Source organism: Serinus canaria, chromosome 3, assembly GCF_022539315.1.
Source record: "Serinus canaria isolate serCan28SL12 chromosome 3, serCan2020, whole genome shotgun sequence".
NCBI classification, from domain to species: Eukaryota; Metazoa; Chordata; class Aves; order Passeriformes; family Fringillidae; genus Serinus; species Serinus canaria.
Genome location: NC_066316.1, coordinates 2,893,350 through 2,920,047, shown reverse-complemented (window position 1 = coordinate 2,920,047; position 26,698 = coordinate 2,893,350). Strand labels below are relative to the sequence as shown.

The 26,698-nt window shown below is 45.1% G+C and overlaps 2 long non-coding RNA genes across 2 annotated transcripts in view; one reads left to right on the top strand and one right to left on the bottom strand.

The window, feature by feature from the left end:
* The window catches only part of LOC108962551 (uncharacterized), a 319,214-nt gene extending 293,529 nt beyond the window's left edge, over positions 1-25,685 (top strand). Inside the window, exons 4-6 of the long non-coding RNA XR_001991221.3 lie at positions 6,485-6,693; positions 9,106-9,155; positions 25,217-25,685. This is a non-coding gene — a long non-coding RNA (uncharacterized LOC108962551). The remainder of the gene's footprint in view (positions 1-6,484; positions 6,694-9,105; positions 9,156-25,216) is intronic.
* LOC115485006 (uncharacterized) lies at positions 14,636-20,466 on the bottom strand. The gene is made up of 4 exons (XR_007777369.1): positions 20,358-20,466; positions 18,593-18,999; positions 17,648-17,709; positions 14,636-15,678 (listed from the first exon to the last, which is right to left on the bottom strand). It is a non-coding gene; the product is annotated as an uncharacterized LOC115485006 (long non-coding RNA).
* Positions 25,686-26,698: the final 1,013 nt, after the last annotated feature.

The following is a 26,698-nucleotide window of genomic DNA, read 5'->3' as shown; positions in this document are numbered from 1 at the left end:
TGTATGTGCATAGTGTAACTATTTACATTAACCGGACAGGCATTTTCCATCCTTTCACCTCTCCTGACCCAGCTGGGAATTTTCCTGCAGCAACAGGTACCAGTGGAAAACCTGCTTCTGGCTGACCTGCAGATGTTCTCTCTCTCTGTCCAAAAGTGAGCAGACTGTTCTGTGCTCATTCACAAAGTTACCTCAGAGAAAAGACCAAATTTACTCTGAATTTTGGGTCTTCCTTAGTCTTTTTCCTGTTTGTGTGTAGCAGAGGGTGGGAAACTGGAGGGACATGTCTAAAAGCATTGTGACTTATGAAAGAATTTAGCTGTCACAGTATTTTTTTATGCAGTGCCATTCATTAATGCAGAGAAAGCCGGGGTGGTTTGTCCCCCATCACTGGTACTCAGGGAGCCTGGAAGTGAGGGATTTTTCTGGCCTGACCTGTTGCTGAACAAGGCAATCCTCTGCTGAGGGACTGGACTGCTGAGAGGAACAGTGTTCCCTGGGATGAAACCCACCCCAGCCATGGCTGGAACAGCATTTTCCCAACTGCTGCCTTGGAGAAGCAGCAAAACCCAGCAGGTGTTTGAGACATGCAGACCTAGGCTTGGCTGTGTCACTTACCCACACAGGAGCTACATCAGGAAGGTAATTCAGTGTTCTCACCATGGTATAAAAATAGCCTTAATGGGTTTTTGTGATTGCTTCCTTGGGAGGAGACTTTTAGAAAATGCTAAAAGATGTATTTAATGAAAAAGAAGCAGATCAAAGCTGAATAGTTTTTCCTCTTTTGTTGTTCGGTTTTTGTTTGTTTGTTTGTTTCTTTGAAAGAACCAGTTTAATTAGAGTTTGGAGGTTTATTATGAGTGGAAAATTTGATTTTAAACTTGCTCATAGATGTGGAAATAAAAAGCTGAATGTGGATCTGCATGTCCCAGGAGCCTCTCTGCCAGCCTGGCTCGTATCCATGAGTCCAGGTGAGAAGCTCCCAAAGCATGGGATGCTCTGCTTGGAGGGGGATGAGGAGTAGAGCTGGCTTTACCTGAATCCTGGTCATCAAGGACATTGTTATAGCTATGGAAATGTGCATCAGAGGCTGTCACATTTGTAATGTTCTTTAGGAGGGCAAAGCTCTTTTATCTGGAACTGTTCCTGTCCTGGCTGCAGGAAGCCCAAGGAAGAGCCTCCACTGGGCTCGGGCACTGCTCAGCTGGGAGCTTTGCTGGGCAAGCTCATCTGCCCAGACTGGAGAGATTTCCCTCTGTCCCAGCATCCTGCTATGTCACATGACACATCCCTGTGTGTCTGGAGCTAGGAGTGTGGCAGGGCAGCCCCTTAAAATGAGACATCAACCAAATTTCTTGTGAACTGTTGTTGTGCAGTGACCCCACACTGAGCCAGGCTGGGCCACTGTGAGTGCAAAGCCTCAGAAACGTGGAACTGCCTGTCTGGGCAGGTACTGATCCACCTGCAAGCCAACAATTCCACATGGAATGATGGGTCTGTGCTGGGCAGAACCATGGGTTTCCTTAGAAACATAGAGTCCAACCCCTCCCCCTTTTACACCTTCACTTTTAGTTTGAAATATTTCCTTGGATGTTCTTCATCTTTTCCTCATCTCTATGAGCTCTCCCTGGTAGCAAAGATATTTCTGAGCAGGTTAGTGATGGAATGACATGACTCCTTACAGAGCATATCTGTGTGTGTGTGTATATATTTACAGATGTGCATATATGTATGCAAATTTGGCAATGAATAGAATAATTCTGGCCCACTTCTAGGTGGTTTTAATCTGGGAGCAGGCAGAGAGGGCACAGAGCAGGCACTGCCATGCAGCAGGAGTGTGGAAGGATATCTGGACACACAGCTAACGAGAAGGGAAGGGAAGTGGCTGGAGGCTGAAGGGATGTAATGGGTCCCCAATGTGGCAAGCACATATGCTGCCACACAGAAATGCAAAGTGCCACCACCAGTGACAAGGGGATTGCACCTAAGGAAAACAGCTGTGCCCAGTGCCCAAACCCAGTCAGCCTCCCGACCCCGCGTGTCCCCGCTCTGATGTGCATTAAACTGGTCAGGTCTGGGGCCTCTCTGAGCGTGCCTTGTGCTGCAATAATGGCTCAGTAAATCTCTGGAATTCCTCTTGCACGGCTGCCTCTTTTGCATTTGCAATCTTGCATTTGTGGGATTGTTTTATTTTGTTTTATCTTAATTTATTCTGCTGCAGTCGGCATGGCAGGAACACTTTGATTATCTGTGGAGATCATTGCATGGCTTAGTGCAGTTCTGTGTTACAAACCCTCCCACATAACCCTGCTATTTGTTCATAATTTTTTCTATTTTGAAGAAACATCCTTTGACACCTGAGCTGGATCTGCTTTTCTTAGGCATAAATATAATTGTCCCTGGTGAAGAGCATCTCTCTGACTGGTCCCATCCTCTCTGTATATATTTGAATATATAAAATATTAATAAATGATGCCAAATGTTTAATCATATCCGTTTGACTCTACGAGGCTCAGTATATGTAGGCTTTCCTGTTAACTGCCTCTGTGATATCTACATACTGCTGATTTGTTGTTGAGCTGGAGTTTTAAAAGCAAAATAAAACTGAGGTTTGCAGTTTGATTTGAATTAATCAGGTCTGATTAGACAGGAACACATCAGGCTGTTCTGGAAATCCCTGAATCTCTCTAATTCAATTTCATGTGTTATTCAAAAAGAAATAGTTCATAGCTAAAGCAAAAGTGCTATTTATTTAACACTGTTTTTTTCAGAGTGCTAAATCTTATGGAGGGGGGCATTGTGACAATGTTCAGGGTGTAGGAAAGAAAGCATTTTGTTTTATGAAAATACAGATATTTTAGAATGGAGTCACCTGCTGGTAGATCTCATAAATGTACATAAAAGGATGCTCCCTAATATTATTAGTTTGGTTTTTTCCTTCCCATCACCCTGGCTGTCCATCTAGGAAGCTTTGATAGCTGGAGCCACAAAACCAGAAGACTGTATTTAGTTTAATAAGCCAATTTAAAGAGAAAGGTTGGAATTATGTATGGCAGAGGACAATTATGCAAACTAAATGATTCTTCAATTAATAATGAGATCCATGAAAGGCAAAGGAGACAGGATGCTCCTGTGAGAAGGAGAGGGCTCCTGGTCCCCACCACGGCGTGGAGGGACAGCAGTGGGGCAGGGGCAGCTCCCAGACAGACCTGGAGGCGCTCTGCTGGTGGCATCTCCCCGGGGGAAGCCTCCAGTGGAAGTTGGGCGTTCCTGGGCAGGTTTTCCTGGGATGCTCTCCATGATCCGGAGCTCTGTCAGGCAGCGGCGAGTGGGGCTGGGTGAGCTCCTCTCCGGCCCTACACTGAGGACGGGGAGCTCACAATCCCAACCCACCTTCCTTCCCTGCCCCCTCCGGAGCCAGCAGTGCGACCTTCTCCAAGGAGCTCTGGTCCCTCTTTCCCGTGCCTGGCCGAGCCAGAGAGCAAACCCTAAATTAGAGATGGTGAAGAGCCAAGAGTCTGCAGCGTGAGGAGCCGCGGGGAGAGCAGGAGCGCCGGGAGAAGGGGAAGCAGCGATTATCGGGAGAGATTGTTCGGGAGGGCAATAGTGGGAGGTGCTGTAAGTGACAGGGATTCACTACGGGACGCAAATCACTTAAGGCAAAGCCATTAGGATCAATTTAAAATTCCAAAGCGGGAGGCTAAAGTGACAATAGCATATTTTAATTGAAATCACAAATATCACTCTGGCTTAAAAGACCAGGCAGAGTTACTCTATGAACACAGGAAAAACTTTTCCTTTTTTAATAAAACAAACCAAAGCAATGATCAAAATGGAACTATGCTTTTTTCAAAAAGTTCTTAAATCCCATCTATATATTTCTAACATTCTCTTTTCTCTTGACTTGATGGTCATATTATAAATAGAATTAACTACATTACTAATGCTTTAAATTTGATTTTAATAGAGCCTAGGGCTGAAGCACAGAATCAACACATTAAAAGAAAAACAGAGTTACAGGGACAATAAATAGCATGTCCAGATAAACCCTTTTATCTGTGTGCTAGTTTTCTTTATTGAGCTGAGTAGCCTGTGTGCAGAGACTGGGGTTTTTACAGACATTTTTCCAAAGCTGAAGTCCACATGATGAGATTGTTACTGGTTTTGGCAGCAGCAATGTGAGCTTGGTAAAAGAGCCTGGCATGGGAATCCACCGAGTCCTGACATATCCCATTTGCCCCGAACTCTTTGATTTCTGCTCACAGAATCTGACATGTGTTGGGCATTGACCTTGCTCTTTTAAATAAGCTTATTTTAGAAGACCTCTGCAGAACACAGTGTGTTTGGCCTCGATGTAAGCTGTTAGGGAAATGTAGTACAAACACAGAAGTTGTATGTTTTGAATGCCAGAGATGTTAAGCAGCAGAGCAGTTGGTAAAAGCTGTACTTCTGACTGCTTTCTGTGCTCTCAACACGTGTCCTGAAAGAAAAGAAAAATTATTTATCCTGCTTTTGTGTGAAGGTTGTTACTCATTTATTTTTAGCAGGAAGTTCAGGACCAGACTGCTTTTTCAGTCCTACGTATTCCAACCTGCGCTCTCAGACACTCAGTGGAGCAAAAGCAGCTTTTTTGAAAAGTGACTGTTGGGGATGTCCTGGCTCAGTGTCTCAGTGTCCTGTAGAATCACCCCTGGAAATGTCTCTGCAGAGAGGTGCTCAGGTACAGGAGTGACTTTTCCTTATGGAGCAGCACCCTCACCCTGCATTTCAGGAAGGGCTGTAACCTCCAGTGCAGATCTGGTTTCCATTCATTACAGGGGAGCATCTGGGGTGGAAGTTCAGCCCAAGGGCTGCAATCTTGCCAATGCCAGCAAGGAAACAAATCACTGGGCCCCAACGTGGCAACACACACAGGAGAGAGATTGGAAGTGCCTTTAAGAAACAGGTACAAAAAATGTCCCTCATTCAGCCTCTCTCTGCTCAAGCCACTGGAAAGCTACCAACCCCAGAAACAGCAAAAGCAGAAGAAAACTTGGAAACACCTGGGATGTTGATGTGGTGCCCACACTCCTGCACCCTTGCCTTGGGATTTGAGCTTTGGAGCCTGGAAATTCAGTTAGCCGCACAACATGTTCCCAGAAAGGGTTGCTGAGTCTTGCCATGCCTGAGGAAGTGGCAGTAATATTCTGCAAAAAGGAAAGCAGGTATCCAGTCACCAAAATAAATGTGAATTTCAACTTGTGGCCATGTGCAGCTCTTCAGGATAAAAGCTGGCTCGGTGTGGAGCAAGGAAAGGCAGCTGAGCTGTGCCAGGACATCGATAATTCCATGGCTCTGAACACTCTGCTCAGTTGGCTTCCCAAGCCCCCAGGATGGCCATGGAGACTCACCTCTGGCACTGGGCTGAGAGGCTGTGAGTGTTTCAGGGAACATTTCCTTGGCTAAAGGACTCGGCAGTGGATTTCCCCCTCTGTCTGCAAAGCCTCCTCCCTGATTCAGCAGCGGCACAGGGAAGCCCTCCTGGCCCATGAATAATTCATCTCCAGCGTTGCACGGGGTTCAGAGCCTGACCCAGACAGTTTTTTAGGGAAATAAGTGAGCATCCTGCCATCAGTGCCAGTGCTGGTGGCTGCTCCATGGAGGATGGGCTGGAGAGGTGCCATCAGTCAGCAGGAGGGATGGCAGAGCTGCTGCCCCTCCTGCAAAGGGGCTGCCTGAAATTCCCTTCACCCTCACTCACAGGCTCATTTTGCCAGGGAAGTGGCTTTTATTTGTTGTGAGTTCTTCATACAGAACAAAACCTAAATAATGTAGCATATTCTGGGCTCTGGGCAGATAAAAATTGAAAGGGCTGTGGTGTTTGTGCAAGTGGAATGATAGTGACAAGCACCACATGGGGTCCCCAAGGATGCTGTCGGGGGACTCGATCCCCATAAAATGATGAAAGACTCTGATGTAATGGTGCTCTGTGAAACAATTTGAACATAAATGCTACTTTCTGTCCCATTAGCTAATGACTGCCATTGTACCAGGATTTTTTTTCTTTTTTGAGCACACTGAGACCAAAAACTTGCATTGTGATAGTGCCGCAGGAAAATTTAAAGGTTGTGGTGGACTAAAAATTGAAATGCAAATCACACTTTCCCACAGCCTCCTGCTGAGCCCAAATTTTTATAGATCAGGCCATGCAGTCCTGATGAAGAATCAGTGATCTGCCTTTCCTGGGATTCACAGATTAGTTGCAGTCCAAGGTATCATTTCCTTACAACAGAACTGTAAGTTACCAAGTGAAAAGTTTGTCACTGAAGACAGTCTCCTGATCTTACATTAATTTTTCCAGCTGCAGTGCCACTAAGGATCCTTTCCCAGACAATGCAAACACACACATCACAGCTCCCCACTCTGCAACATGCTCTCACTGAATATAAACACACTGTATATATTGATCCTCTCCCTCTTGCTTTTTTTCTTCCCCGGTGTGCAGGTGGTAAAACACTGACTGCCATGAACTTCATCAGGGAAAAAGAAAAAAAGAAAACCAAAAGAAAAAAAAACAGGAAAAAGCTGTGGTTTGGAAGCAGCTGGATGGCAAACTGCAGGCTGGGAATGTGGCTGCCAAAACCACCACAAGGAGAGTGGGGCATTGAGGCATTTGTGGAGCATTCTGTTTGCTAATTGCTCATGGAATTTCAGGTAAGGAACATCCAATGTGATTTGTTATAATAGGGAGTGGCCTGGGTTTTGCTTTCCAGAGTGGCTTTTTTCCATCATTATTATTTTTATTTTTATTGCTATCATTACAAATGCCCAGCTCTCTCTGGCTGGGAGCACAGTTCACAGAGGGGCTGTGGGGCAGCACTGGGCACTTTTAGCCATGCACATGCCAGGCAGGACAAGCACACATCTCCAGGCCCTGCTGATCCCAGGGCAGGATCTGTTCCTGGCTATGAAAGGACAGATCCCTCTCAATGCTTCACCTCTCCAACCCAGGACTTTGCTGGGGTTCCCAAGTGCTGCTTGTGGGCTCAGTTTGTAGCAGTTTTGAGCTGGTTCTCTGTGCCCTGAACCGCTGAGGATTCCCAGGAACCTTTCTGGTCACTCCTTTCCCTTCCAGCTATTTAGAGGTTCCTTCTACACAAAAATGTGCTGGAAATTACCACCAGCAGTGCATCTCTGGTTTGCATCTGGTTGCCATCCTGCAACTTTAACCAGTCCTACAACTTACTGCTAATTAGCTCCCAGCTAATGGTGATCCCTGCCAGTGCTGCAGCCATCCGGAGTCCGTGGGCATTAACGAGAATTAGCATTTGTTGAGGGCCGTGGTGGGAGCTGCCTGTCTGCAGCATTTCAGGGGTCCCTGTTGCTGCAGTGTTTGATTGCCTCCTCCAGTAATTAGCACTGACACTGAGCAAGTTTTTCAGAGGTCTCACTTGGCTGTGCAGAGACCAAAGAGACACTGGGCTCTGTCTCTGGTGAGCAGATGCCAATAATAACATCTTCCCCAATAATGATGCATTCCCCAATAATAATTCATTCCCCAATAATGATGTATCCCCAATAATGATGCATTCCCCAATAATAATGTATTTCCTTCCTTCTCTTCGCTCCCCTGGCACAGGTAAGAGTGCCAAGAGATGGAGTCAGTGGCTGTGCTGCTGCACTTTTCCCTGCTTTGTTGTCCTGCATGAAATGCTTTCATTACTTTTTTGATGTGTGGAGAGCAATTTAAACATTTTAACTTTAAGTCAATTGCCTCCTTGGTTTGGGAATGTGATGGTAGTTAAAATGCTTCAGGAATTTGGCACACCAGCAGTGAGTAACTCTGCTGGGCCCTTCCATGCCTTCTTAAAAGAGGGTGCATAATCAGAATTAAAGCACAGGGAATACAGAGAAATCCAGGCCCCTTGTAAGCCTTGAGGGGTGCATGAGCACGTGGCTGGTGCTTCTTTAGGACCCTCAATTGCCTGTTTGGAATCAGAGGTGCTGGGGAATGTCGCCGTGTCCCTGGTCAGTTTCCCAAAGGCGCTCTGCAGGGACAGGCACGCGCGGCACATCCCGCCCGCGGCTCCTGCCAGCCTGGGCTGCAGAAGGAGCTTTTTCCATGTGCTACTGTGCAGAGGAAGCTGCTCTCACCCTCACCCTGAGGAAGATGAGCTCTAGGAATATGCAAGGGGCTTTTTTTATAGCTCGGGGCCCAGGAGGGGAAGCAGTGGTCATGAGCAGAGGCTGGAACTTGGCTTGTTAAGTAAATCTCAGGCTGTAGCTGGTTTTAATTTATTTTTTGTTTTATGTGCAGGAGACTGGGCCTTGCAGGCCTGGCTAATATCAAAGCCTGGGGTTTTGTAGATTTTTAATCAAGGTCCACTTTGGGGGGTTCTGCTTTCGGGGCTTGCGGACGTGTAGGATTTTTTTCTCATGTTTTTCATTTTTTCTTGCTGCAGTGTCTGGATTTCTTTAGTTCAACTTTTCCATTCTTCAGACTTGAGCCAAGTGAACGATTTCAAATTACCCAGCACTTTCCAGAGATGGTGGTTTTTTTTGGTTGTTGTTTGGGGTTTCTTTGGTTTGGGATCTTTCTTTTTTTTCTGAAGCAGATTTGCAGTCCGGTTTCTCTGAAAATCACAGATGGCACTGCAATCCTACCCCATTGCCTCTCAATAATTTGGCATTCTTTGCACTGTCTGAATAGTTTATTGTTCATCAAATCTGTATGAAAGGAATTTTATATAAATTTTTTGTTTGTTTCGTCCCTCTGCTGGCAGGAAAAGTAAATCCCAAAGTATTTCAGCAGGTGCTATCAATATGCAAATAATGGAGAGTACACTGGGTCTAATAGACCTCCCAACTACATGGGAGGTGTCGCTGTTGGAGCAAATTAGCTTTCTGTAATTTGCATGCTTTTCACAGCCTCCTGGGATTATATTTTAGATCAGAGACAATAAAAGCATATGCTGTTAGTTTTAAATGTAACTAATTTTAGACTTTGAAACCATTTTAACCTAACTTCTTAGTGTTAAACTGTTATTTGCACAGAAACTTTCCACAGAGCTTGTCATTTGCACAGCCTTTCTGTTCCCCCATCAACTGCTCCATCTCTCTTTCCAGGTTGAAAGAGAAGAAGGGAATCTACCAGGTGGCTGCATCTTGAAAAACAGGTACTTCTCACAAAATCCAGATTGTCCTAGCCTGGTTCTGAGTCTGTATTCAGATCCTGATGGGGTCTAGATTGAGCTTTTTATGTCAAACTTCTTCCCTCCCATTTGGCATCTCCGTATGGTGTAAATCCATCCCAGAAGGATGCTGTGGCCCCTGCTGGCTGCTCACAGAGGGAAGAAGCTGCTCCTATCAGAAAATCTTCTTTGCTCACCCAGCAAAGCAGAGTCCCTGAGCTGCTGTGGTACTAATGCCCAGTGTGGCTGTGCCTGTTGGGAATCTGTTGGGAAACTCTGTTTGGAACAAACGGGAAGAAAAGCAGGGATTTCACTGCAGGCTCAGTCTGTAGAGTCACACATTAACTGACTTGAACTGGCACATTATCAATGGCACTTCCCAATTGGTATTGACAGCAGAAATTCCACTGTTGATGCCTGTGCTTTGGGACAATGGGAATGATGGGGCCTATGGAGCTGTGTCTGTGATCCTGGTGCTGCCACGGCTGCTTTGTGCTGGACTGGCCAGGTGGTGTCACAGGGCACCCACTGCAGCCCTGCCCCTTGTCCCCACCCTGCCCCCGTGGAGCTGGCAGGACCCAATTTCTGCTGCATGGAAGGGGGGCTGTGAGAGGAGCTGCAGCCAGAGCTGTCAGTCTGGGGAAGGTGCAGAGGCAGCCCCTGTGTTTTGTCCCAGTGCCCAGGGGTGAGATTTGGGAGCTCCCTGTGGCACAGCTGCTCCACTGCCCGTAGATCTCTGTGCAGGGTGTCCAGATCACTGGGGCTTGTGGGGGGGTGGCCATCCCTTCACTTCAGGGGACAGAGCCCAGGGGTAGGATCAGACATGTGGAGGAGATGGCAGCCAGGTGGATCAAGTTATTGTTATCAAATTTATTCCTGCCATAGGTGAGTGTGGCATGAGAGAGTGAGTCTTAGAGGGGCCCTTCGAGACAAGAAACTCTTGGGAGGCAGCTTTGGCCCTACACCAATGTGTGGTGAGACTCTTGTGAATTTTTGGGGCCACAACTTTGCCATCAATGTTTTATAGGTGCATTTCACACAGACAATGTCTAGAAGCAGTCTGTTTCCTAGGGAGAGTACTCTTAAAGCTGGAAAATACTGGGTGCTAATTTTTTCCTCACATCTCACCTTAAAAGTTTACCAGCATTAATACCAATAACCTCCCACTTCTGCTGCTTTTTATTAATGGGATGTGGCTTGCCTGTTACAAGCCTGGGCACTGGAGTTGGAAGCACTTGCTTTATTTAAAAATGAAAACAAAAAGGAAGAAAAAAGGGCTCTGATTACTCAGGTGTCGACAGAAAAAAACTGCGATGTTGTGCCAGATGGCCGCATTTGTGAAGCAGAGTGTAGTCAGAAGGAAAGTGGAAGGAGACAAGGCAAGTGTACATCAGGAGTGTGAAAACATGACCAAAATACCTTCAGCCTTGTTTCACCAACACTGGATTAGGAGGCAACTGTGGTGAGATGCAAGCAAAGAAAAGCAGAAGGGGACACCGTTTGGAAAACAAAAATGTCTTTCACAAAAGCTTTGAATTAACAGAAATCAGGAGGTTTTGCATTAAATGGGCCAGTGCCTTGGAGCAGTGTGCCAAGTGCCACACGTGGCAGAGTGAGACAGTGATGGCAGCAGGTTGTGCTGGGCCCAGGGTGCACTGGAGCAGGAGGTGCTGCTGCCAGACACCGCCCAGTGCCCGCCGTGCCCGGGGCCTCCAAGGCTGCCCAGAGCCCGGGAAGGCTTTCCCAGGGATGTGGAGCTGTGCTGGCTCCTCCCTCTGCCCGTGCCCACAGGTGGCACCCGGGAGCCCTTGTGCCAGGGGTCTGGGTTATGTGCAGCCCACAGTGGGCACTTGTGACAGCAGCACTGGCTGGTTTGTGCCTCAGGCTGTTTGGACTCGTTCCCCACCTCCTGCAGAAGCTTCACTCAACTTCTGCTGCCAGGCCAAAGTCCGTGCCAAGCTTGTAAAAGCCAAGCCCTTGGCAGGCCCTTGGGCAGGGGCTTTGTTACCCTTTTATATCCTGAAACAGAGCCTGGGCACTTTCAGCTTTGCTTCCATGCTGACACTTTTGGCTGTCACACAGGGAAAAGTTTAGAATAGTTTGATCTCGGATCACAAATCCAAATTTTATTTCTTTTCCATGCCTAAGCATGGCTGGCTCTGCCCAGACTGCTTTGGAGTTCTACCCTCTCTCCCCCTCTGTGGTGTCTCAGGGGAAGAGGAGGCTTTGACATGGGCACAGAGGGGCCTCTCTGAAGGTGTGGCCTCTTGTCTCCTAGCCTTGGCTGTATCTTGGTTTACAAATTTGGTGGTGCTTGGGTTTTGTCACCAGAGTCTGAAATCCTGATGTTCTTAGGCTGCATTTAATGGCAGGAAAATCTGTGGTGATTTTCACCTAAACCATTTCCACACATCTGTCTCACCTCCCCAACTCCAAAACTACTTCCCCTGATCACAGGTACTTTCTAGCAGTGAACTTCATCCAAAGATACTGGAGGTAGGTTATGTTTCCAACAAGAGGTGCAGAGAAAGTGGCAGGAACAGGGAACTTCCTCTGATCTCTGCTCTGGTACAGCTAAAGCTTGAATGTGAGTTTCATTCTTTTATTTTTATAAAATCTGAATTCCTACACTAACTTTGGATCAAAAGTTTATGCTCCACACCAGGAAGATGTTTTGATTTTTATTTTTTTTATTTCCTACAAACTGCATTGTCTTATTTGGGGAGTATGTTCACAATTGAGAAAGAATTGCCTTTATTAACAAATCAAAAGCTTGTGCTGTCAAAACTGAAATCGTTCTACCTTTTTATGTGCAAATTAGAGCTTCTGTCAAACCTTCAGCCATGGTGCATTTAATTTGTGGAAATATAAAAATATCTGGCTTAATATTCAAATATTCTGCATGAGGAAGGAAATAGAAATATTTGAAGTGATGCATTGCAGTCAAGACTCTAGAAAGATCAGATTTGAAAGAAATAAAGTAGTGCTTTAGCAAAATTTATTTTCCCTCCTTTTGCCAGAGTTGAGAGCAGTCCTTAGAGGTGTGTAGAAGTAATGCAGGTGTCTGAATATCTGGTTGGATCATGGCCTTTGGGAGTGAACCAAGCTAAATTCAAGTGTGTCCAGGGCAGGGGAGCTACATCCGCAGGGTTTTTCTTTAGGAGAGGGTCACAATGTTTATTTTTTTAATTAATGGCAAAGGTACTGAGAAACTTTTCAGTCAATTCATTAAAATTGGGGTTAAAAAAAAAAAAAAAAAAAAAAAAAAAAGAAACAACAAAAAACCAACTATTGGTTCCAGGGTGGTAACATGTGTTTTGGAAGGTATTTGTAGAGAGGGTAGAATTCTGATTATCTGAAGCTGGGCCCTGGTTCTATATTTAAGTTTCCAAATAAAGAGCTGTGTGCCCAGCAAGGTGAGGCACTGATGGACTGAACCTGAGCTCCTTCCAGCACAAACAGTTTGGGTTTGAGCCTGAGGCAGCCCACACTCACCCTGAGCCTGGAGCTGCTGCTTCCCCTCTGCTCTTTGAAGCAGCTTGTCCTGCTGTGGGCCTGGTTCTCTTGGGAGGACAGGAAAACCCTGCAGAAACCCTTTTCAGTGTGCTCAGTGTCTTTAGCTGCATTTTGGCTGATTAGGGCATCCCAGCAGGCTAGCTCATGTTGAATTCCCAGCTCTCCTGTGACCCAGGAGCCTTTCCATGGCCCTTTGAGAGGAGGGGCCTGTCCAGACAGGCTGTGTTTGCCCATTGTTTTTTTCCAACCACATATGGGAATATCTTGTCCTGTTTTGGGGAGGCTTCATGGGGTCCCTTTCACCTTGTTATTTCCAAGGCCTGAACCAGGAATTTTTGCTCTTCTGTAGAGCTGAGAGGAGAGGAAGTGGCTGTTCCTTGAGGAGCAGCTTCAGCTCCTGAGGTGCCAGTGCCATTATCCCCCAAAAAAGGCCACTGGAGCAGTGCATTAGTGATGCCTGTGGCCAGGCTGGATGTGCCCATGGAACCCTGGTGCAGGTGTTGGTTCCAGCCACCTGGCTCCAGCAGAAGAACCCTTCCCACCACACCAGTAGGGTCACAACCACTCACTTCTGTGCAGAAGGTGCAGAAAATATCCCATCATTGGCTGTCAACTCTCAGAAGCTCCTTTTGGGGGTGAATTATTGTCTGCAGGCATCCAGAACTCTTGGTCTCCTACAACTGTAATGCTAATGCTGTCAGCAATGCAGAATTCCAGCATCCAGGCTTTTACATTTAGTTCTTCTGGCTCATCTCTCCAAGGGGGCTCCTGCAGGCTGGATGTGCAGTGCACTGCATGGGAAGGTGTTTATTAGCCCATTACCCATAATTAATGGCAAGGCAGCTACTGAGGCTGTGGGCTGTCCCAGGCAAAGCCTGCACCTTCTCTTTTCATACCCAGGCCCCAGCATGAATTATATCATGTTCATATTCAGCCTCTCACCATCAGAGACCAACAAAGTGGTTTGGGTTGGGATCTCCTCTTTCAGGCCGTAAACATGTGATCCAGCCACCCCATAAAGTGCATTCCTCCAGCTCTCCATGAATTCTCAGGCATGGCTGTGGCATGCAGCAGGGTTTGGGTCTGGTCCCTGCAGCTGGAGAAACCCTGCCCAGCACAGCTCTAAGGCACAGTGTGAAACAGGCACTGGAGCTTCACTGGTGAGTTTTGCCTCTGCTGCAGTCACAACTTCCATTATTTTGCTAAAATAGTGGATACTGTGCTGTCCTCCTGCTTCCATGCAGGGGTTCAGGGACAAAGCTCTCTGAATGCCACAGTTTGCTGTGGTGGGAGGTGCAGGATGGAGTGAGGGCACTGGTGGGCCAGGCACCTCCCTGCCAGGAGTGCTGCAGCCTCGTGCACTTGATCCTTTAACTGGCCCATGTGCAGGCTGGACAGCTCTCTCTTTATTATTGTTATTATTATGCAATCAGACACTACTTACCTTCAGAATGTGCTGGAGATGCACTATTTATACAGAAACCATGCACACCCAGACCCATTTTCTCCATGGTGATTGCAGATAATGTGGAAAGCTCTGCTTTGATTCATTAGTAGAGCAAAAGACATAGTCAGGATTATTTGGTATAATTCACAGCACTTCAAAATGCATATATTTTCATAAGACTCTAAATTTACCACTTGGGCTGGTAACTCAAGCTTTGCTGTAGTGATGTCATCTTAAAATTGGGGTGGTGCCATTATTTCACTGGAACAGGCCAACCTGGAAGCTCATTAAGTGTGGGATTTGTGGTGAGTGACCACTGTGCAGTGTTTGTAAAACTGCTCAGAGCTCAGGAGGATCCCTGGCACCTCCAGAGCCCTCAGAGTGAAGGGGAACCAACAAGCTGAAAACTTTTTTTCATACAATCATAAAATGGCTTGGGGTGGATGGAAGCGTTTACAAATATCCAATTCCAACCCCCAAAACAGGCACAACTCAGGGAAAAAAAAAATCTAAGGAATTTTGTTTCTTGGGTTGAAAATTAGAACCACTGAGTTAATTTTAATGAGTTCATTTTGTTTAGGAAAAAGGTATATTTTAGTTTTTCTTTTGGATAAAATTTTGTGCTGCATATACTCAGTGTTGTTTTCTGACAAGGTGAGTAAGCAAAACTCCTCAGATTAGCATTTCTTATTTCATCTCCTTTCCCTTCTTGCCTTACCAGGACCATCCCTGGGCTGTACTGACCTGGCCATGACTTCATCCATGCCAGCTGGATGAGCCTCCAGATTCATGCCACTTATATTAGCACAAACATCCAGCTCCATCCTGTGAAAATCTCTGACTATAAGCCCAGCTTTAAAGACAGAGTTTCAACAACTCTTTCTAACCAATGGTAACCTTTGGCAAATCCTTATAATTTCCAAGTGTGGGTACAGATTTTTTTTCTAAAAATGCAGATGGCAATTTCTGACAGCCATTTACAATTTTTTCACCCAAGCATCATGTGCACATAGACCTCACCACCCTCACAGCAAGGCTTGTCCACTGGAGACAGGATTTAAAATATCACTGCTAAAGTGATTAAACTTACCTTACACTCCTGAGACCACCATGTGGGGGTCTATGCTTTTCTCCTTTCACCACTCATCTCTCTGGGACTTTGCTGGGCACTGTGGGGTATTTGCCCACCTCTGGAAATCAGCTGTGTAATTTACATGTCTGACTTCAGTTGCTTGGTGACCAGAGCTTTTCTTTTAGTACCATGAATTAAAATGTTCCAACTGTCACCTAAAAATCTTCCTCGGCCCATCCTGGGAAAAGGCAACATGGTCAGACAAGCTTCTCCCTCAGTTCTCAGCTTCTCCCACCTCTAAACCTGAACTCACCCATGTACCTGATTTCCAAACTCAATCCCTCTAATCTGTTACATATTTTTAAATAATTCTCTGAAAAATTGGACAGAATTTATGAGGATCATTACCAGTGAGAAGCTGCCTTCACTGCTGCCATTCCTCCATGTATGCATTTGCTTCTCTGTCTTAACACCTGAAATGTTTGGGAAAAAATTTAAACATGGCCAATGACCACATTTAATGCAGGAGCTTTCACACCTCTGGGCTCTGTATTTATAGCTCTATCATGTTTCTCTCTTGTACTGACCTGGAGAAGAGGATTTTTTTTTCTTTTCTGATGAAAAGGTTGTCTGTCATGATGTGGTTATTGCAGTACAAAATATTGCCTAAAACCTGACCCTGAACAAATTTTGTACAAGGACAGTTTACCCCAGAATTCCAAAGGAGGTGAAATCCTCCCTGTGCTCTCCAAAGAGGGAATCTGCTTGGGGTAAATAAAACTGGGATGAGTCTCAAAATCCATCACAGAGCCTCAATTTTAAATGCAGTGTCTGATCCTGGCTGCAGCCACTCTGCTCCTGTTGTTACTCCACTGTACTTGGACATGGATTGACATGGGTTTTCCTTGATGGGCGAGTCAGAAATTTAAAAATTACATGTAATAATCATGGTGTGTGGCTTGAAGAACATCCAAGGTACTTTTAGCCTGATCAAGTGACAAATTGTTCAATGAGTGTTGCCAACCAAAAAGGGTTTCCAAAAGTGGAATCGTTTCTAACTAATTAGGACCTTCACAAATTTCCCATCCCCTTCCATTCACATTGTCCATGAACAGACTGTGATTTGTCTTTTGTGGAGGGAGGATAACTTTTCCTGCCTCTGAGACATGGTACTTGTGAAGCAGACAAGAGGGGCTGTGCTCACAGACTGCTTACATGGGGCTGGTTCTTTTCCCTGGTTGAATGGATGTGACTTAGGGAAGTTTCTCCATTTAAGTTGTGGTATTTGTTCAGAACTTCTCTCTGCAAATATTTTAAGTGTTTTGGTTCATTCACTGTTAGAATGGCTGGAGGTAGCAAATGCAACCCCTGGCTCACTGAAATGCACAGGAATTATTTCTTATGGCAGTGCAGGACTTAATTCTTCCAAAATGCAGAATCCTTAGGTAAGGGCTCAACTATAAAATATTTACTCACTCTGCTGAGTCCCTCATCTGCCACTGCTCGTGGGCCCTTTATGAGCAGTTACCTGAGCTCCTCCCCACCACTGTAAACAGGAACCTTCACTTTGGTAACTTTTTAAGAGCAGCATTAAAAAAATGAACCTAAAGAACTGCTGTCCTTTTAAAGTCGAGTGCCCCCACTCCCCTGGTCAAAGGGAGGGCTGGGGGGTTGGTTTTTCAGGGAGACACAAAGCCAAGAGGGCTCTGTTTTCACATGCTAATGAAGCCCAAGGTGACAGGAATTTGGCAGAGCCTGATCCCAGCAGCTGCGGGCCAGGATGGAACTGGCCAGGGCATTACATTGAAGCATCACTGAACACAAGCCCACAGCCTGCTCCTACAACTTCATCAGAAATGAATCCAGTGCCAAATGCCCTCACCATAGCCCAGGATTTTGGCCAAGTGTTTTTCAGATTAAGTGATAAATATTTTGGTAATTTAAGAGCCCAGTGTCCAGAGCCTGGATCGTTTGCTTTGTTTCCAGAAATACTCTGGAGGTGCTCAGTGCTCAGAGAGCTTCCAGGGTGAATCATCAGTAAAGGGCACCCTCACCCAGAGGAGATGCATCTCAGAGCACTTGTGCTGTGCATCCTTAGGGATCATCCTCAAACTTTACCAGTGCTTCAGAAAAGAAAAATAAGAAAAATGATCAGAGCAAATTATAAATTTTTTAAGCAAATTTTTGAAGTTCAGCTCTTGTGTGCCAACCTCACCCCCCTGAGGCACAAATACAACTGCCCCACAACCAAGTCAGAGGGGCTGCTCTGAATCCCAGTTTGGGGATGCTCTGACCATTCAGGTGCCACAGGAGCGAGGGCTCTGTCCCAGCAGTGCCACTCACTGCTCTTCCTGGGCACAGGAAAATGTGCCCACAAACAGCTCCTGCAAAGTAAAACCAAACAGAAAGACCAACCTCTGCCAGACCAGGTGATTTATTTACCTTCAGGTGAAGCCCAGCTGTTCTTTGCCACTTCTTTCTGGACAGGAATTCAGCTCTGCATTCTAACAGAAAACATTGGAAATAAAACATTTTCATGTGAGGGGAGAAATTTCAAGTTCTTTAAAATTACAGTGAAATCTATAAGTAAACAAACACAGAGTGTAGTATTCAGTCACCTCCCCCCTTTCCTTTTTTTCCCCCCAGAAAGCCATTTCCAGCTGGATTTTCCCCAAGATGTTAATACTGTGCTGGGTTTAATGCTGACTGAAGCAAGGTAGCAAGTGGTTATTGCAGGCCTGACATGCCTGTTCTGCCAGGGAACAGCGTGAGCTTTCAACTCAGAAAACAAGGTGAACTTTGTTGGGTCATCAATCTGCTTTTGCCTGCCTTGGCCAGGTAGGTGCTCACAAGGAGGATGACTTTAATTCAGGACCAGTTTATTTGTACTTTCCTTAGTCAAAGCCTGAGTGGTAAGGGTGGAAAGTGTTCAACCCCAAGGTTTTGGGGTTTTGGGGTTTTTTTCTGGAAAACAAGTTCTTCTTTTGAAGAACTGGTCTGAAGCTTGTAGTGGTAGCTTTGTAGGCAGTTTGCTCACAGAGCTGATGTTCCTGATTGTGAAACAAGAAGCTGAAACATTTTAAACAGAGCCAGGCAAAGGCAATCTTTCCATTTTCTGCTTCCTAGAGTGCGCTTGCAAAGGACAACCATTCTTTAGTTGTTCCTCTTCAGCAGGAATTCCTGTTCCATCTCCTTCATTCCTCAGCTCTAGTCCATCAGATCAGAGGCAGGAATACAGCTCCATGTCTCTGTAATGTGGCACAGAACCAGCATTGAAAGTGGGCTTTAAAGGATGCCACTATGTTGTTTTAGTTGGATTTTGCCTGAGAAATAATATGGAAAGTAAAGCATTACTCACAAAGGTCTGCACCATACTTAAAAATATACCTTTAATGCTCAGGGTCCAAACATTCCTGTTTTCTGTTTCAAATACTTCATCAGCTCCATCTCCCCTTGGTTTTCTTTCTTCAAGCCTGATGCTGCTCCTAGGATGTGTGTGCTTGTATTTGTGTGCATGTGTAGGCCCATGATTGTTTCTACTGCTAAAGCTGGCAACGCAGCTACTGTTTTCCAAGCTCAGTTACTATTTTGGCAAACCATGGGTATTTGGGGATATGAAAACTGCTCAGCCGCCTTAAGGAAAAAAATTCCATAGGTTTTTGTTTCCATACTTTCCAGTTTTCCACTCATCAGTTGCAGGCTTGTGTTGAAAAATGTCTTTCAGTGTCAGAACTTCTGAAGAGCAAACCCCAGCGGTGGGGAGCAAGTTCACCCTCTCTGAGCAGGACTGGCTGCTGTAAGGGAATAAATAACAAATAACACAAGCAGATGAATATTAACTAATACCAAAGCACACCTACCCCTCTGAATTGCTTTCTCTGTTCACATTCTTGCCATTTGAGCAGCAGGGCAGCACCAGCTCTCCTCACATATTGCAGCCTGAGAAAACAGCTCCAAAGGGCCAAAAGAAGCAAATAAAATGTATTTGTTATTACGGCTGACCTTAGGCAGGCAGTATGTGGAGCTGCGGGAATCATTCACGGAATCTCTGATTATAAGTATGGTGATAACTGGTAAGACTGTGCTGAACTACTGTGAAACAATTCAGGTAGTCAGCAAACAGGGCTAATTGCTAGTTTGGGGGAGATTATGGGTAATTTACTGCCCACTGAGGGCTTCTACCTAAAAATAAGCTTTTTTTTTCCTCCCTTTGGACAGCACTTGCATGTTAATGTAGAATTCCTGATGCAATTACATGTGAAGAGGACATTCAGATGCACTTCCATAAATGCCCTTCTGCTTCTCAATTACATTAACTGTCTTTGTAGATCCTTTGATAGAAACCATATTCTTCACTTTTTTTGAACAGCAAACAGGCGCTGAGCTAGACTTTGCTGTTATCCAAGATGTCCCAATCAAAGGGCTGAGGGTAGCACAATAAACACAAGGAAAGAAACTCCTGGTGGTTTCCAACACAAACTAACGGGGAAGTGTCAAGCGAGCAGCTACTGACAATTCCAGCCCCGAAACCAAATGTTCGTGTGCGGAACTCCACCTTTGAGAAGGAAGAGCAAACACCCACAGAGTGTTTTGGCTATAATTACTTCATTTAAGGGGAAAAAGAAAAAAGTGCTGGATTTGGTTTGCTAAAGTCAAGACATTAATATTTTTGGCATGTAAAGATGTAAACCAAATGTTTAAATGAAATGTCATCCCCTGGGTTCACATTTGCCCACTGAACTATGGTGCACACCCTCCACAGACCTTCATACAATACACATTTTTCAGTTCATTGAAGAAGGCCCCTGCTGCTTCTCAAGGAAAACTAACTTGCAGAAGCAAAATAAATACTGGCGTGGCACTGCAGCAGCGGAGCCTCAGAGCACAGATGTGCAGCACTGCCGGCTTTTCCATCAGATAAGGAGCATCCAGACATAATCACTCCAGTGTCTGGGACACGGCGCACGCTGCGGCGCTGCCCAAGTATGGCCTGACAGACACATGCAGGGCTGGGAGGCAAGGAGCTGACAGCGCTGCAGAGCAGGCCTGTTATGTCTGTAGCCAAATGTTTGTGTAATTTAGCCTGGGCTTTGAAATAGCCTCAGAAATTGGGGCACAAATGGAGCTTTGTGAGGAGCTGTCAGGGATGTACCTGCTGCACGGGGACCTTGGCTGGAGGAGGGGGCAGCCTGGGGCTGTCACACGGGGAAGCTTCCGTCGGTCTCCATCCAACCAGCGGGGCTGCCAAGGGCTGCTCCTGGAGAAAAACTTCATGTATGTATATGTATATATACATGTGAGATGGTTAGAGGGGTGGAGCAGCCCTATGAGGAAAGGCTGAGAGAATTGCGCTTGTCCAGCCTGGAAAAGAGAAGGCTCTGGAGTCACCTAATTGCAGCCTTCCAGTACCTGAAGGGAGCCTGCAATGGAACATGGAGAGAGACCATTTCCAAGAGCCTGGTGTGACAGGACAAGGGGGAATGGCTTCAAAAGGAGAAGAGGTTTAAATTGGCTTTTAGGGAAAAAAATCTTCTCTGCGAGGGTGAGCAGGCCCTGGCACAGGCAGTGTCCAAGGCCAGGTTGGACAGGGCTTGGAGCAGCATGGAACAGCAAAAGGTGTCCCTGCCCATGGCGGGGGGGGAAGCTTGAGATGAGCTTTAAGGTCCTTTCCAACCCAAACCATTCAGTGATTCTGTGATATAAATGTGTATTTATATCTATATATGTACACACAGAGAGATACACAAACAGATAAATACACACACATATACACACATGTATATATGGCCTCGTGTTTAATTGTGGGCCCTGGCCCTAACTGCACTGTGGCAGGCAAAGGGTTACTGCTGGCTGCTATTAGGTAAGACACCTCTAAAAAAGCCAAAAAAAAGTTAATGTAACCCTACAGAAATACAGCTCCCAGGGCCTGTGGTAGTTCCTATTAAGATATACAAAGTATCTCAGCAAGGGAAAATTTAACTTACATACAACACATGATTTTAAGTAAAGAAATATTGATGGAGTTGTGGGGGGGGGATGGACAAGTATTTTTTTAGCTCTAATTTATGGCTGAGCAGCTTCATTTTAGGTACTTCATGGGAATATTTTAAACCAAGCCTGCATAATATTAAAATAAGTTAAAATGTATGTAAAATTTATGAGAGCATGTCAGGTGCAATGCTTGATAAAGTAAGTTTAATGCTTCAGAATTTTTTTCTTCAGGCAGAGAAAGCTGAATCCTGCAATTCTAGGTTACAGTATAATTTTAGAAACTCTTTTCCATTATACCATTCTTTTATTAATGAGATCCAACCCAATTTAACAAAAAGAGGTAAATTCCTAAAGAGTTTGTGGAAAGTCCTCAGCAGGTTGGAAGCTGGGAGTGTATGATAAAAGGGGGTATTCTCCTGTTCATAGGATCTATTCCATTTTACAAAAACACAGAGGAAATCAATTCCCAACAAACTTTCCAAGGGTGCCTCTCCAGTGCAGTTTTCCTCCTGGAAATGCCGCCTGGCTCCGTGAGCAAACAAAAGCTTTGGCAGCTGACAGGGGCTGTACATCACTTTGAAAACTCTTCATTTACCAGGGGTGTGTCATATTGCTTCATTGTGTGACACTCCCAATTATCGTGACAGAGCTAAGTGACAAAGTACTGTCACCCCACTGCAGATCCAGAGCAGCTCCTTTCCATTTTTCTGCCTGGTCATGGGAACGTGGCTGAGCCGCTACAAAGGAGTGGCAGGAGCTGCAAACAGGGGCTGCAATGGCTGCAAACTGCTCTGCTCTATTAAAAATTCAGCTCCTTGGCAATATTAAATCTGAATTTACTTCCATCAAACAGAAACTTAGCATATCTCATTCTTCCATTATAAAATATTGACATCAGGAAGAGTGAATCCTGAAATGAAGATTATAGATGAAAACTATGTGCTTGGTAATTATCATTTTTTTTTCTTTGTTATTATTCCTTTCCTCTGAGGATTGCACAGGCTGTTGCAAACAGTAATGAAGTTAGCATGCAATGCCAATGCAAAGTGTGCTGCAAAGTTATTCCTTCCCTCATTATGGATGAGGGAGGCGAGACAGCGGGAGGAGGGAGATTTCCCCAGCCAAACCCGCACACGGGCGGGACAGCCCCCACCTCATGTCTCAATCAGCATCCCTGCTGAGGAGACCCTCAGTGCCATCTTGTTTCTGTCTCCTTTTGTTCTGCCATTGCCCTGGGGTTTTTTAGGTCTGTAGCTCAGAGCTATTAATATCAATGACACTTTTTTTGTCACAAACCAAGCAGCAAATCCTTTCACTGCCCTGTAATGCTCTCAAATAACCAGAGCACTGGAAAACACAGTTCTAGGCATGGAAATGTCCAACCCCTCATCCCAACAGCCCTTCTTGAGGCTTGAAACCACAGTGAGATCAACATGTTGGCCAACCTGCATTGGGATAACCCTTTGGTTCCTGCCTGTGGAGACAGCCCGTGGCTTGGGATGGCTTCCACCACAGGAGCCATGGCACCACCCCCTGAAATTCCCACCTGGCTGATGAGCTTAGTCCTGGCTGATGCCTCTCTCCGAGGTGACCACGCAGAGAGGTCCCACTTGGTGGGATGGGGTTGTTTGAGGGCCTCCTCCACATCCTCTTGAGCCCTGCTCATGGCCTGCAGATGTTCTTGAGGAGTGTGATGTCTCCCAGGTGCGACATTGCATACTGAGTCTGTCTCGTGTGCTTCCTACCAAAATCAATCCAAGTCAATAAAGTGCCCACCCTCCTCCCACTGTGCTTGCAGAGGTTCAAAGCAGGACCAATTACTCTTAAGGTGGACTTGTCAGGTGTCAGATGAGAACAGAGAAGTTGAAGCATTATGTATAGAAACAGATTTATTTAGAGGACTTGAAGAATTTGTTTTGCTATCAACAGGTCTATAAGAAGTGCTTTTATAGCACAGTCTAGTAGAAACTGATGCCTTGCAAAATGATAGGGGGATGTTGTTTGGGTTTGGTTTTTTTCCTTTTTCTCTTCTTTTGGTACCAAACAAACACAGAGCTGCCCCCTAAAGCATGTAAACTCACACCCCAGCTCGAGGCAGCCATGGCAGTAAAGCTCCTGACCTTGAAGTGCATTTGGTCACAACCCTTCTTGCTAAACACATCCCCTTTCTGGTCCCCATTTCTCCATGCTTCATTTATATATAATATATAAATATCTTTGCCATGCACTCAGTTTTTTGTGTTTGGTTCCAAAAGTGAGAACCCTGCCAGTCTCCAAGTCTAAAGCTTCATGTGAACCTCTGTCCCTGCCAAGCCCACAGCATACAAGTATCACAGCATATTATAGTCACACAAGATGTTCCCAAGTTTAACAGTTCTCATCCCAGAATACCAAATCCCTCTCCTAGCATTCCCAACAAATCAATATGCATTATTATTACAGGCTCAGATACTACATCAGGTTTCTGCTCATGCCAAAATTTCAGCTAGCTGTTCCCTGGAGTATTTATGCTTGTGTACTGTATTTAACAACAGCCCATTCAAAATGCTCACAGCTCCTAGGAATGAAATGCACATAATTTAGGAATAGCTGTCTGGCTATTCAGGCATCATGCTGTGTCAAGGGAAAATTAAATCCCTGACTCTCCCCCTCTTCTAAAACAAACCTGTACTTTGCATCATATTTTGGGGAGCTGCACGGAAGTTTCATAAAGACCAAGTGGCCTTGACTCTTTTTTTCCATGTTTAATGGCAGTGCCTCCCCATTAATGCTCCAAAATGATACAGTAGTTTGGAAAAAAAGCTCTCAGCATGCAGGCATTGTATCACATTAAGAAATCAGGATTTTCTAGGCACTGCACAGCATTAATTACACTGAGCATGCTGCAAATTTAAATTAAATGATATGCCATGTTCTGTTGTAAATATCAAAATGGATTGCGAGATAGAACCCCATATTGGCATTTGTGCACTGAACAGGATCAGAAAACCTCTGTGATATGTAATTTCTTCTTATTTTAAGCATATGGATGCAAATGTGTTTTTTATTTTCAGGAGTGCCTAAGAGCACACACATGTACAGGTTAGAACTTGCCTGTCCTGAAAAAAAAACCCTAAACAAGCCCTCTCTTAAAAATAACACCAAAGATAAAAGAACAAAAAAAGCTCTCTTTGCCTTCATTTCCTTTCCAACATAAAAGAATAAATTATGCTTCTCTTCCCCTCCAACAAGTATTTGCAATGTAGGGAGTGGAGGGCACTGAGAGGAAAATGGGGAATACGAGGGGCTGGAGCAGGTCAGCAGGAGCAGGAGAATCTGATTTTGTCATGTGGGCTGGAGTACCAGGATCCCATGGAAATAAATGCTGAGGGGGTTCAACTCACTCAAGCAGGGAAGGGCTGCTCTTCCAGCTGGAATTTCAGTCAGGAGCAGAGTGAGAGGTGAGCTGGGGCTGTCTTGACTCTGTGGTGATGGGGGAAGCCTGATTTGGAGATGCCATGGGAAGAAGTGTCTGAAGAGAATATAAACAATAAACAAAAACTCTGTTGGTATTTGTATTTTTCTTGGCATTGGTGTTTTACAGTTCTATACTCTCAGGTTGAATGGTCACAATCTCAGCAGCCTCTGCCCTTAACAACTGGGTGAGGAGTATTTCTAGTGTAATTTCACAAATTTCTATGTGACTAAATACTAGACAAATATTTTATAACTCTGCACATCAGAAAGGATGTGCAGAGTTATAAAATGGGAAAGGGAAAGGATGGCACTTAGTTAACTCTACAGAAAAGGCCTTAAAAATATTCTGTATTTTTTGGGGTTTACTTAAGGCCTAGATGAAATGATGAGCACTGAGCTGAGACCCACAGGTGAGTGCCAGTCTGAACTGGCACAAGGGCACAAGGCAGGAAGGAGACACAGCAAAAATGTGTGGGCAGGGACATGCAGAGTCACTGGCTTTTCTTCTAACCCAGCATCACCACATTCTTTCTAAATTATCTTCTCTGTATCTTTTGCTCCTAGGCCTTGTCCTCCTGTCCCATTTGGCAGCAGACCTGTGTGTGTGAGAAGTACAGCTGTGGGATGCCTAATGAAAAGAGGTGCTTGAACAACTGGCCTTCAGCTCTGTCACCTTTTCTCCCTGCTTGCAAAAAAAACCAAACCAAAACAAAGCAAAACCAACCACATAAAAAAAAAAAAGAGACAAAAAAAATCCAAGCCAAAGATGGTTTATGTACAGCTCAGGAAGCTCTCAGCAATGAGTGTGTTTGTGATTTAATAACATACCTACCCAAAATGACACTTCTTCTACTACTCACTGAGAAAAAGAAGGCAGAGCAGCAGACAAGGCACTGCCGTTGCAGCAACAAGCAGCCAAACTACCAGGTATTTATTTTTCAATGTACACAATTATTGGGGGAGGAATAAAAATTATTCTTTGACACTCTGAGAGAGCCGTAAAAAGCCCTCCCATGGTCCTGACAAGAAACACCTCACAAATTCTAATAAATAGAGAATAGAAATAAATACAGCATCAGGTTTTAAATGGCTTCCTGAATCAGAAAGTGCTGCTAGTCCATCTTCCTTATTTCCACACTCTGTAATGGTGGCTCTCCAAAAGTCAAAGTGAGATGGATACTGCAAGGATCACAGACACTACACTGGGAAACCAAGTATCAGTGGGTACATCCAGATTTATGGTAGGTGATGGCAGTAAAGTGAAAGCAAAACTGTTTGCACAGTCTGTATTGTTGGCCATTACTGTGTATTTGCCCTTTTTTCTTGCTTAGGTGCAGCTGGAAGAACGGAAAATTGTACCTTCTCGACAGTATTAGGAGACACTTTCTGATCGTAAGGTCAATCAGACTGGTTTAGCTGCTTGAGGTATTTATGGCACCATCACTCAGTGTCTTTAAGGAAAGGTTAGATACATTTATGGGAAAGGTATTTTGCAGAAGCTTTCCTGCTTCATAGAGGTCTTGGACAAAATGACCCAGGAGGCCCCTTCCAAGTCTATCAAATGTGGTTCCCTGATTGATGCTGTTTCCCCCCAAAGTCTTTTCAAAACACAAAGCACTGTTATAAAATTTAATATGATACACTATATAACTTTAACACAATGCCATTTTCTTATAGGAAATGGTTAGCTGGTAGCACAGGAGCCTCGTGCAAGAGGAAAAAAAGGTAGAAAAAAGAAATTGCAGTGCAGTTTCTCTGCTGAGGGATATTGACTGTAACATTTACTCTGTGTCTGAGCATGGACTCTCAGCTGTGCAGGGGAACACCAAGCCAAGGAAGGTTATAAGGAACCCAGGCTTATTTATTTCTTCAGAAAAGCCTGACAAGGCCTGATGTAATTTTCTATGCTGTGCAATAATCATTCCCTCAGTGCTGGGCAGCAAATGGACCCCCAGCTCTCCTGTAAATCTCTGCCTGGTGCTGTGCCAGCTGGGCTGAGGCAGAGCTGCCTGGGGAGCAGGCACAGGCACAGGGCTGGAGCTCAGG